The sequence below is a fragment of the Euphorbia lathyris genome, chromosome 7 (genome assembly GCF_963576675.1).
Source record: "Euphorbia lathyris chromosome 7, ddEupLath1.1, whole genome shotgun sequence".
Taxonomy (NCBI): domain Eukaryota; kingdom Viridiplantae; phylum Streptophyta; class Magnoliopsida; order Malpighiales; family Euphorbiaceae; genus Euphorbia; species Euphorbia lathyris.
The window spans coordinates 39510357-39519884 of record NC_088916.1 but is presented as its reverse complement, the minus strand read 5'-3'; positions in this window follow the sequence as shown (position 1 = coordinate 39519884).

Genomic DNA, 9528 nt, shown 5'->3' with positions numbered 1-9528 from the left:
GAGTGACAAAAGACCCGTTTGAATTTTGAAATAGCCGTTCTGAGTAAATAGAGCCTGACGCATCAGCTCCTAACATCTTTTCATCCTTCAAGCGAAAAGTTTTGTTGTACGTTCAAAGGAACCTTCTATCTTGAGCTGTGGTTTTCTGCAACCTTTTAGACTGTGGTTGTGATAGAGGTACGTTGAGGGGACACGTCTTTTGTAGCAGTGTACTTCATATCAGGCATAGGGAATAAACGATGCCAGTTGTCCAACCGTTGTGCATGAGCTTCTGAATTAGATGGAGGCCTCTGGATAATATCATTTGGGCTTTCTTTTCTCTAGCCCATTTATTTTGATTGTTCTTAAGCTTATTGGTACACTTAACAAACATGTTAGTGGATAACATTTAATTTAAACTTAAGATTTTATCGTTAGTTTAATTTTGGGTTCCTGATTTAACTAATTTTTGTCAGAATCAGAAACTCTTGGAAAATTGTGTTTCAACAATCCTCCCCTTTTTAAAGGTGACAAAAATTTCAGAGAAGGAATTGTAGAATACTTGCTCCCCCAAAACTGTTGCACTTACTCTTGCTTCTGAAGGCTCCCCTAGAAGGGCTGCACTTCTGAATTTGATCAGAGGCTTCTAAACTTTTGCTAAATGTTGGGCATAGATAAGACGGCCTTAAAAAAAGTTAATGATATCCAAACTTTCAGTAATATTTAGAAAATATCAGAGGTCAAAGATGATATACATTTTTCATGCACTGAGACATAACACAAACAGAAAGATATGACATTTCTCAAAACAAGTTTAGAATTCAGAAGCAAAATGTCTATATTAATCAAAATTAGAGAAGCCAAAACAAAAAGTTACATATTAAGCTGAACAACTTATCAAAAACATAGAACCTCCTATTGTTTCCTATCCTAGCCTTACTTAGTAATATTAACGCTGCATTTCCTTTGGGAACAGTAGGTTTAGGGTTCTAAGGTGGCTTCTGAGCAATTGGGATATTCTCAGCAACATGCTGAGGAAGAGGCACAGGCTCAAGACTCTTATCTTGAAGTTCCTTCTCTTTCTCCCCCATTTTTGCAACTTCAAGTGCGAGAGATGTTAAGCCCAAAATATACCTAAAATATCATTAATATTTACATCAGTTTTGCTTCGAATTCATACTATTTATACCTGTTTAAAATACTTTTACTTTCGAATATGTTTCTTTCTTGTAAGGTACCTAAATATTTGGTAAAATCCAAATAGGAACGAAAAGAGGTTAAAAACAGAATAAAAACCCTACAAAAGGAGTCAAAGACGACGAAGATCAAACACGCCAAAACGAGGAGGAGGACAAAGTCAAAGAAACGGAAAATACTCCGTGTCGCGACTGAGAATCCTCCATTCTCGGTCGCGACACACGTCGCCAGCTTCCTCCCTTGACATTTTCGAAGACCAAATATTTGCTCCCCCATTCTCGGCCGAGAATTTGCATTCTCGGCAAGTTCAGAAATTCCTGGAGAGCCATTCATACACATTCGTTTTCGATGAAACGCGTTCATTCAGGTGGATAGAAATGTCCCTTCGCAGAGGATACGACCCTTCACAACGGACACGACACTTCAATCACGACTCTTCAACATCTATAAATAAAGAGTTGATGGAGAGTTGGTGATAGATAGAAAAAAGAGAAGATTAGTATAGAATTTATGCAGAAATTCTGAGTCAAGCGATTCAGAGTTAGAAGTTCGATTCTGTAAAAAGCAATATGATGTACACACATTGTTTATTAAATAATTACAAACACAGTAGCATTTAGATTTGTTCATATTAGTTTACATTTTGGTAGTAGCCGACCGTATCTCTGTTACGAAGTTACAGTGAGAAGATTTAGTAGAGGATCCATCCCTGAGCCTGACAAACTCCAACGAAACCCAAGGAAAGGATTGACAACCCGTTCACTTGCAAGTCGTTGAAAGTTTCCATGCTTCTTGTTCTCTGTAAACTTGTATCAAATTCATATTTCATCTAATAAAGTTCATTCTATTCGATAGATTTTTATGTAGCACTTTGGTAAATGATCCGAAGTGAGTTCTGGTGTTTTCATTAAAACATAGTTAAATTCAAAATCTTCACAAGGAAACTTTGTTGAACACTTAGGCAAATTGATATCATCTGCAGAGTATCAATTTGGTTAAGGTAGCGATCTAACCCGACCGTAGGAGGATTGACTGCAGTTCAAAGCCCTAAAATTAGAGGAATCGACGTTTATTTCATTGTTATAATTTATACAAAGTTTAAAGTTGTTTTCTTTGCTTAATGCAAACGAATACATTTGTTTACTTTTCTAAAAGAACTAAACGTTTCTGTTTTGTAAATTTATCCTTAAATCAGAAGTGATTTCTAACATTTGTTATACTCTAATCTAATTCTTATTCTAGCAATTTCAAAACCAAATCCGATTAAACGATTTTACATATTATAAACCTTCAAGTAAATCTAACTGATTCAAAATAAGTTTTCGTTAAAAAGCGTTCCCTATGGGTTCGATATCTTTTATTACTACACGCGTATACCGTGCACTTGCGGAAATCGCTCAACAAGAGGCTCGGAGGGAGTTCTGGACAGGAGTTGCCTTGTGTGACTCTAGAGGTGGTCATAACTTTGCTTTTGACCGTTGAAGATTTATGTAGCCATAACAATGGCATCTGGACATAATTCTTTTCTCCTAACAGCTTCACTTAAAAGCAGCTGTAAAGCTTTAGAATTCCATATGGAACAATTAGCTAGAGCATGAGTATATTTCTGATGGATACTAAGGATAGCTGTATCTAGAACCTTGTGTTGATTGGCTATGGCTGTGAGGCTTTAAGATATGGCCTGGTTCTAGGAATAGAAAGTGGTGACCTTCTTATCCAATGTTTCTATGTCAGCTCGGTTGATATTCAGAAGACAAATTGCTTCAATGAGCTGATCAATTAAGTTTTGTGTATAACCTGAGTGGATAAACCTCGGAGTTCAGAGGTCATCTTATTGAATTCAGAGGAAAGCTGGGCAGAGACCACGTTGGTCCTATCAGAACCGGAAGGAATGCTTTTGATCATGGTTTCAAACAGAGACATATGCTGAAGCATAGTTAACTGGATAGATCCCATTCGTTCTGTATAGGTATGAATTCCATATTGAGACATTAATGCTACCACCGTATGAACCAGACTCTTGACAGTAGCAAGCTTATTTAGAATGATGGTGGTGGAGCTGATGGTTTGTTCATTGGTAAGTGGAGTGTGGGGTTGAAGAACTTTAAAAGCTTTGGCCATTTCTGTTAAGTGAGCATTGGCAACGGCCAGAGTCTCTACTACTTTAGATGGAAATATGTTTTGAGCAGTTAAAGTAGAGGCATTCTAAATCTGAGAAGTGAACTGAGCACCAGAGGCTCCGAGTTCAGCAGTCACTTGGGGCAGTTGTGTGATGGTTGCTTCTAAAGAGATGTTGGCTGAGAGGGAAGTTTTGAGGCCTGCCAGAAGAGCACCACCTTCTGAATGTACTGGTTTATAAAAAATGGTAGTCTCAGTATTTGTTGTTTGTTGATTAAGAGCAGGAGACATGACTGGTGAATCAGAGGCTTCAGTACCTCTGGTGGGAGTTGGTGCTTTAAGAGATGGATTGAGTGTTGGTGAGTGAGTGGGAGTGGAGAGATCAAAAAATTTTGTTCATTTGGTAGGTGGAGGAGTGTTGAGTTTAGAGTTTGTGGAGGAGTCATCCTCAATGATAGGCTCATCTGGGTTTTGAGGGGTCTGAGCATTGGCAGATTTTGGTTTCTCACTTTGATCAGCAGTATGGTTTTCATTATCAGCGCATTCAGGGGAGAGTTCCGAGAATTGATTATTTTCTTGAAATAACGGAGAGGCTTGATCTTTCTCCTAGAGAACATAGGCTTGATTTTCTTGAGGATTTATAATTGACAGAGGTGTTGGAATAACAGGTTCCATGTGAAACATAGCGAAGTAGAGTTTCTTGTAGAGTTCACGTTGTTTATTTACCTTAGGGATGTTGGCCATTTTGGAGTTGGTCTCAACTTCCTTAATGAATTCCTTCAGAGGCTTTCAACCAAAAGCCTTCTTGAATCTCACAGCTCTAGGGTCAGTGGTCTGTGGCCTTGGAGGTGGTGGAATAGATTTAGGTGATAGAGTGGACATTTTAGTAGGCGACTTTCCAGAGCCACTTCCGAGATAGCTATATTGGAGACCAGTTTTACTTAATTATAGCGCCTTCTGGATTGTGTTATCTTCTTCTTTAGAGACCTCTGTCTCTGGTTACTTGTCTTCATAAGCTTTGCCTTTTACCTTCTGAAAGGCTAGGAACCTTTTCTTGTCATCAGGAAATCCTGCTAGACGCAGATTCTCCACTCTATTGTACTCATTTTCCTCTTCTGTCAGCTCACGAACAGCAGAGGCCCTCTGAGCAATAATCTTGGCAGTTGCAGGTGTAATGGCAGAGGTAGGAGGCTGACTTTGAGCAGTCTTGGCTTTCTTAAGCTTGATTTTTAAAGGCTTGGTCTTTTCAGATGCCTTCCGCTTGGAGGTCTTCTTGGGTTCATCTTTTTCACTTATGGATTTGTATGCTTTCCTGTGCTCCAGACCACTTATGATCTTCTCATTTATAATGGTTCCGGAGGATGGTTCTATGTTATTTGGAATTGGAACATTGTTCTAATAGAGAAGAAGAGTGATAAGGGATCCGAAGAGTAGTTAAACTTTACACTCCTTCATAGCTGCGATTAGGAGTACTGGAAGCTTCATAGGTTTCTCTTCCAGCACATGCCACATCAGATAGAGTTCAAATTTAGAAATGGGGTTGGTGGAGCTGATAGCTCCCATTTGTATAGGGTTTTTAGGATTAATTTAGTTTATTTTAATTGGCTTTTAGTTAAGTTTTTATATTAATTTGATAGTTTTTAGTTAAATTTAGTATTTTCCATTATTTATGGCATTTTCGGTGTTTTCAGGACTATTTAAGCATTCCCGAACCAGACCCGAGCCTATTGGAGCATTTTCGGATTATTCAGGGACCGTCAAAGCACTTTTAGAATTCATCAGGGACCATTAAAGCACTTTTCGGAAGCCCAGAGACCTAAATAGATAAAAGCCAGAGCAAAATCGCCCCATTTAAGACCTGTCTCGTCAAGACAGGCCCTCGTCTCATCGAGACACTCCTAGTCTCGACAAGACGAGGCGGGGAAAGGCGCACCAGCGCCTTCCCCCTTGCTGGAATACGTGGATTTGGGGCCTGAAGCCCATTAAAACACTTTATAATAGCCCATTTTGCCCCTGGAGACATTAGGGTTTCTCCCTAACTCTATAAATAGGGAGCTAATCTTCATTATTCGGGGGGAGTCGTCATAATGTAGACTTAAATTTCAGAATAGTTCTTTTTGCTTTTTAGATTAGATTTCCAACTTTCTAGGTTAGATTAATTTCAGTTTTTATTTCTTATTCAAGAACAATTGATGGGAGAAGCTCCAGATCTTCTATTTTTGTAATCGGATCAGACAAAGCGGGTTTTAGATTTCTATCTCTCTCTTATCTTTTACTTTTATATTCAATTGAAGATGTTTTCCGTTATTCCTTTACTTCCTATTGCTATGATTAATTTGTCTATGAATTAATCCCCATCCAATTTGGGATGGGGATGAAATTGATTATATGAATATGTATGATTAGGGAACTAGGGCCTTTTGATTGATCAGTTTATGCATGCTTAATGCCTAGATGATGTTAGGAACAGGATTTATGCTAGAATGAGCATTGATAATGGTCAACTAGCCTGTTTATGTATATAATGTGCTTAATGCCTGTGACCCTGACATTAAATAGGATTATAGATAGATGAGAACCTGACAACGGAATCGTCTATACCGAATTTGTATTAACCTGACTTCGCCAGAGACCACTAGGAATGAGGCTTTGTGGCTGGGCTACGGCTTTAGCCTTAGTTGTCAATAAACCTAATGCTTTGCATGACCTAGGGTATATGCCTAATCAAGCCGTCACCCGAATACATGTGAATAGGAAGGACAATACTGATCACATTAGTCTTTCACTTAGGACAATTACCTTCAATCATTGGTAAAACATAAATCTGAACTCCCTAAACCCATACATAGGATTTAATCAAAGGATTCCTCAGCCTAGATTGTGCCAACCATTAATTCACCTTCTACCCTGTCAATTGTTCACTTTATTTTGTTATCTTTATTGCTTTCAATTAGTTAATTAATTATCAAAAACCCAACATATCATTCAACCCTCTAAACAATTAGATCATTCTAGGTAGATTTTCTAGTTATAACAAATAGTCTTTGTGGTTCGATCTCGTGCTTAGCACAATATTACTTGTTGCGATATGATACACTTGTCCTATTAAATGCTATATATTTTACGAGCATCAAGTTTTTGGCGCCGTTGCCGAGGACTATTTTGATTATAATTAGATTAAATTTGCTTGGAACTATTTTTATTTATAATTAGATTATATTTCGAAATACCCGACAACAACACCATCAAGTTTTTGGCGCCGTTGCCGGGGACTATTTCGTTTATAATTAGATTAAATTGAATAGGTTGAGATAATTGTTTAGATTTGCATAAAAAAAATTATTTTTTGGGTTTTTCGTGTCGTCTCGTCGAGACACCTAGCTGTCTCGGCGAGACACATAAATTTTTTTTTTTCTCGTAATTTTTTTCCCATCTCGTCTCGGTGAGACACTATTCATCTCGTCGAGACGGACACGAAAAAAAAATTTCATTTTTTTAAAAGAAAAAAAAATTTCCCGACTCGTCGAGACACTGTTCATCTCGCCGAGACGGACACGGAAAAAAAAATTTCATTTTTACAAAAAAAAAATTAAACGCTTTTTTTTCTTTTCTTTTGCTTTCTCTATTCTTATGTTTGTTTCTTTTTTTCTCTATTGGCAGAACCCTCTAATCGGAATACTCACGGACGCTGGATTGATTTTCAGGACTGCAGCTTGGATTTGAAAATTTAGCATCGGAAATTTGGGGTTGGATTGACATGCCACCCCTGAGGGAGTTTTTCTATCCTATTTCTTTTCTGCACTTTATGTTTTACTTTTATGTAATGATGGAAGTAAATGCATGTTGTAAATGCGGGGAGGAGATACTAGGATATGATGATTTTTTATTCTGTCATTTGCATGTTTTTAATTTCTTTTTGTTTTTCTATATTAGGTTGCATGTTTTTGTTTTAATTTTTGAATTTCATGCTTTTTGTTTTTGTTTACTTTTTAATTATAGGAATAAAAAGAATCCTAGGCAGTTGAATTTGATACATTTAGCTAACCCGACAATACAGTTGACAATGCGCTTAAAAATTTGCACATTCTAAATGAAATTTATGCATGTGAAAAATTTTGAACAACGTTTGAGTCTCCAAAGAGTATTATTTGCCTAAAATTGACATGGAACGGAACGATAGTTGAGGCTAGGATTGATACAAATAACCCTTCAATTGTGAGTTAGAGCCATAAAGATCAATATTTTAGACTCATGATTAGGAACAATTGATCTCTTAGGTGTGGGATTACATTTATTGTCATTGTGCTCATAGGAATTGCATCCAATACCGGTTGAATTTTGTGTTATTATTAAACTTGAAATGATTAGGCAACCTAGGTATAGCCCTTTGTGAAATTTAGCCTATTTTCTTTGTTTAGCCAAAATCCCTTAACAATTCCACTAGATAAGCCCCTTTGAGCCTTTTACCCCTTTCTTTGATCAACCCTGTTACAAACCTTAGCCTTCTTAAATATCCTTTCGCACCCAAGTTAATTGACTCAATTTAGTTTTGATAAATCCTTAAACACACCTATCCTTCAAATTCTTGCTAGCAATCATTAAAAGGTTGTACTTTTAATAGAAGACGCAACTTTTACCAATTTGATTTTCACTCTTTATCCCCTCTATTCAAAAGAAAAAAAATGGTTAAAAACCAAATAAAAAAGAAAAAAAGAGGAAAGGATAAAAGACGTGTTTATATTTTTAGTTGCTTCCCGAATCCTTCATTGACTCACAAACACAACCTTGAGCTTAAACCTTCTTATACATAGCAGATAACATGTCCCTTTTGGATTTTGACTTGTTTGAGGACAAACAAGATTTTAAGTGTGGGGAGGTGGTTTATAGCTCCCTAATGCGAAAAATGTGTCCTTTTTGCAAAATTTTTAACTATTTGAGTCATTTAACTTTTTGCCTATAAATTCCCTTTTTCCTACCCCAACCTTTAGCCAATGTTACAACCCTTCAAGACCTATGATTTTGTTTAATTTTAATGCATTAATTTTGACCGGATGGATGATGCAATCCCAACGTGACCACTTTGTGCAATAAAATGTAGAGCGTTTCCAAAAATTTTTTTTACACCCAAACACTTGAGCGTTAGAGTGACCACTTGTGAGCTATCAATTTTAGTCCTTTTCTTTCGTTTTCATGAAGTGTTGATCGATAAAACCAAATTAATCAGTTTTGGAGACTCATCTGAGGTTCATTATGTTTTTAATTGCAAAATGAGTAGTCTGAACTGTTGTGAATAATAAAGTCTAGTAGATTCTTGTTTTTGTAAGGGAGCTATTTGTTGATTTTTCTCTGTTTTGAATTCTGTCTTGCTTGGGGACAAGCAAGATTCAAGTGTGGGGATGTTGATAGTTCCCATTTATATAGGGTTTTTAGGATTAATTTAGTTTATTTTAATTAGCTTTTAGTTAAGTTTTTATATTAATTTGATAGTTTTTAGTTAAATTTAGTATTTTCCATTATTTATGGCATTTTCGGTGTTTTCAGGGTTTTTCAGGACTATTTGAGCATTCCCGAACCAGACCCAAGCCTATTGGAGCATTTCCGGATTATTCAGGGACTGTCAAAGCACTTTTGGAATTCATCAGGGACCATTAGAGCACTTTTCGAAAGCCCAGGGATCTAAATAGATAAAAGCCGGAGCAGAATCGCCCCATTTAGGACCTGTCTCGTTGAGACAGGCACTCGTCTCATCGAGACACTCCTAGTCTCGACGAGACGAGGCGGGGAAAGGCGCACCAACGCCTTCCCCTTGCTGAAATACGTGGATTTGGGCCTGAAGCCCATTAAAACACTTTATAATAGCCCATTTTGCCCTCGGAGACATTAGGGTTTCTCCCTAACTCTATAAATAGGGAGCTAATCTTCATTATTCGGGGGGAGTCGTCATAATGTAGGCTTAAATTTCAGAATAGTTCTTTTTGCTTTTTAGATTAGATTTCAAACTTTCTAGGTTAGATTAATTTCAGTTTTTATTTCTTATTCAAGAACAATTGAGGGAGAAGCTCCAGATCTTCTATTTTTGTAATCGGATCAGACAAAGCGGGTTTTAGATTTCTATCTCTCTCTTATCTTTTACTTTTATATTCAATTGAAGATGTTTTCCGTTATTCCTTTACTTCCTATTGCTATGATTAATTTGTCTATGAATTAATCCCCATCCAATTTGGGATGGGGATG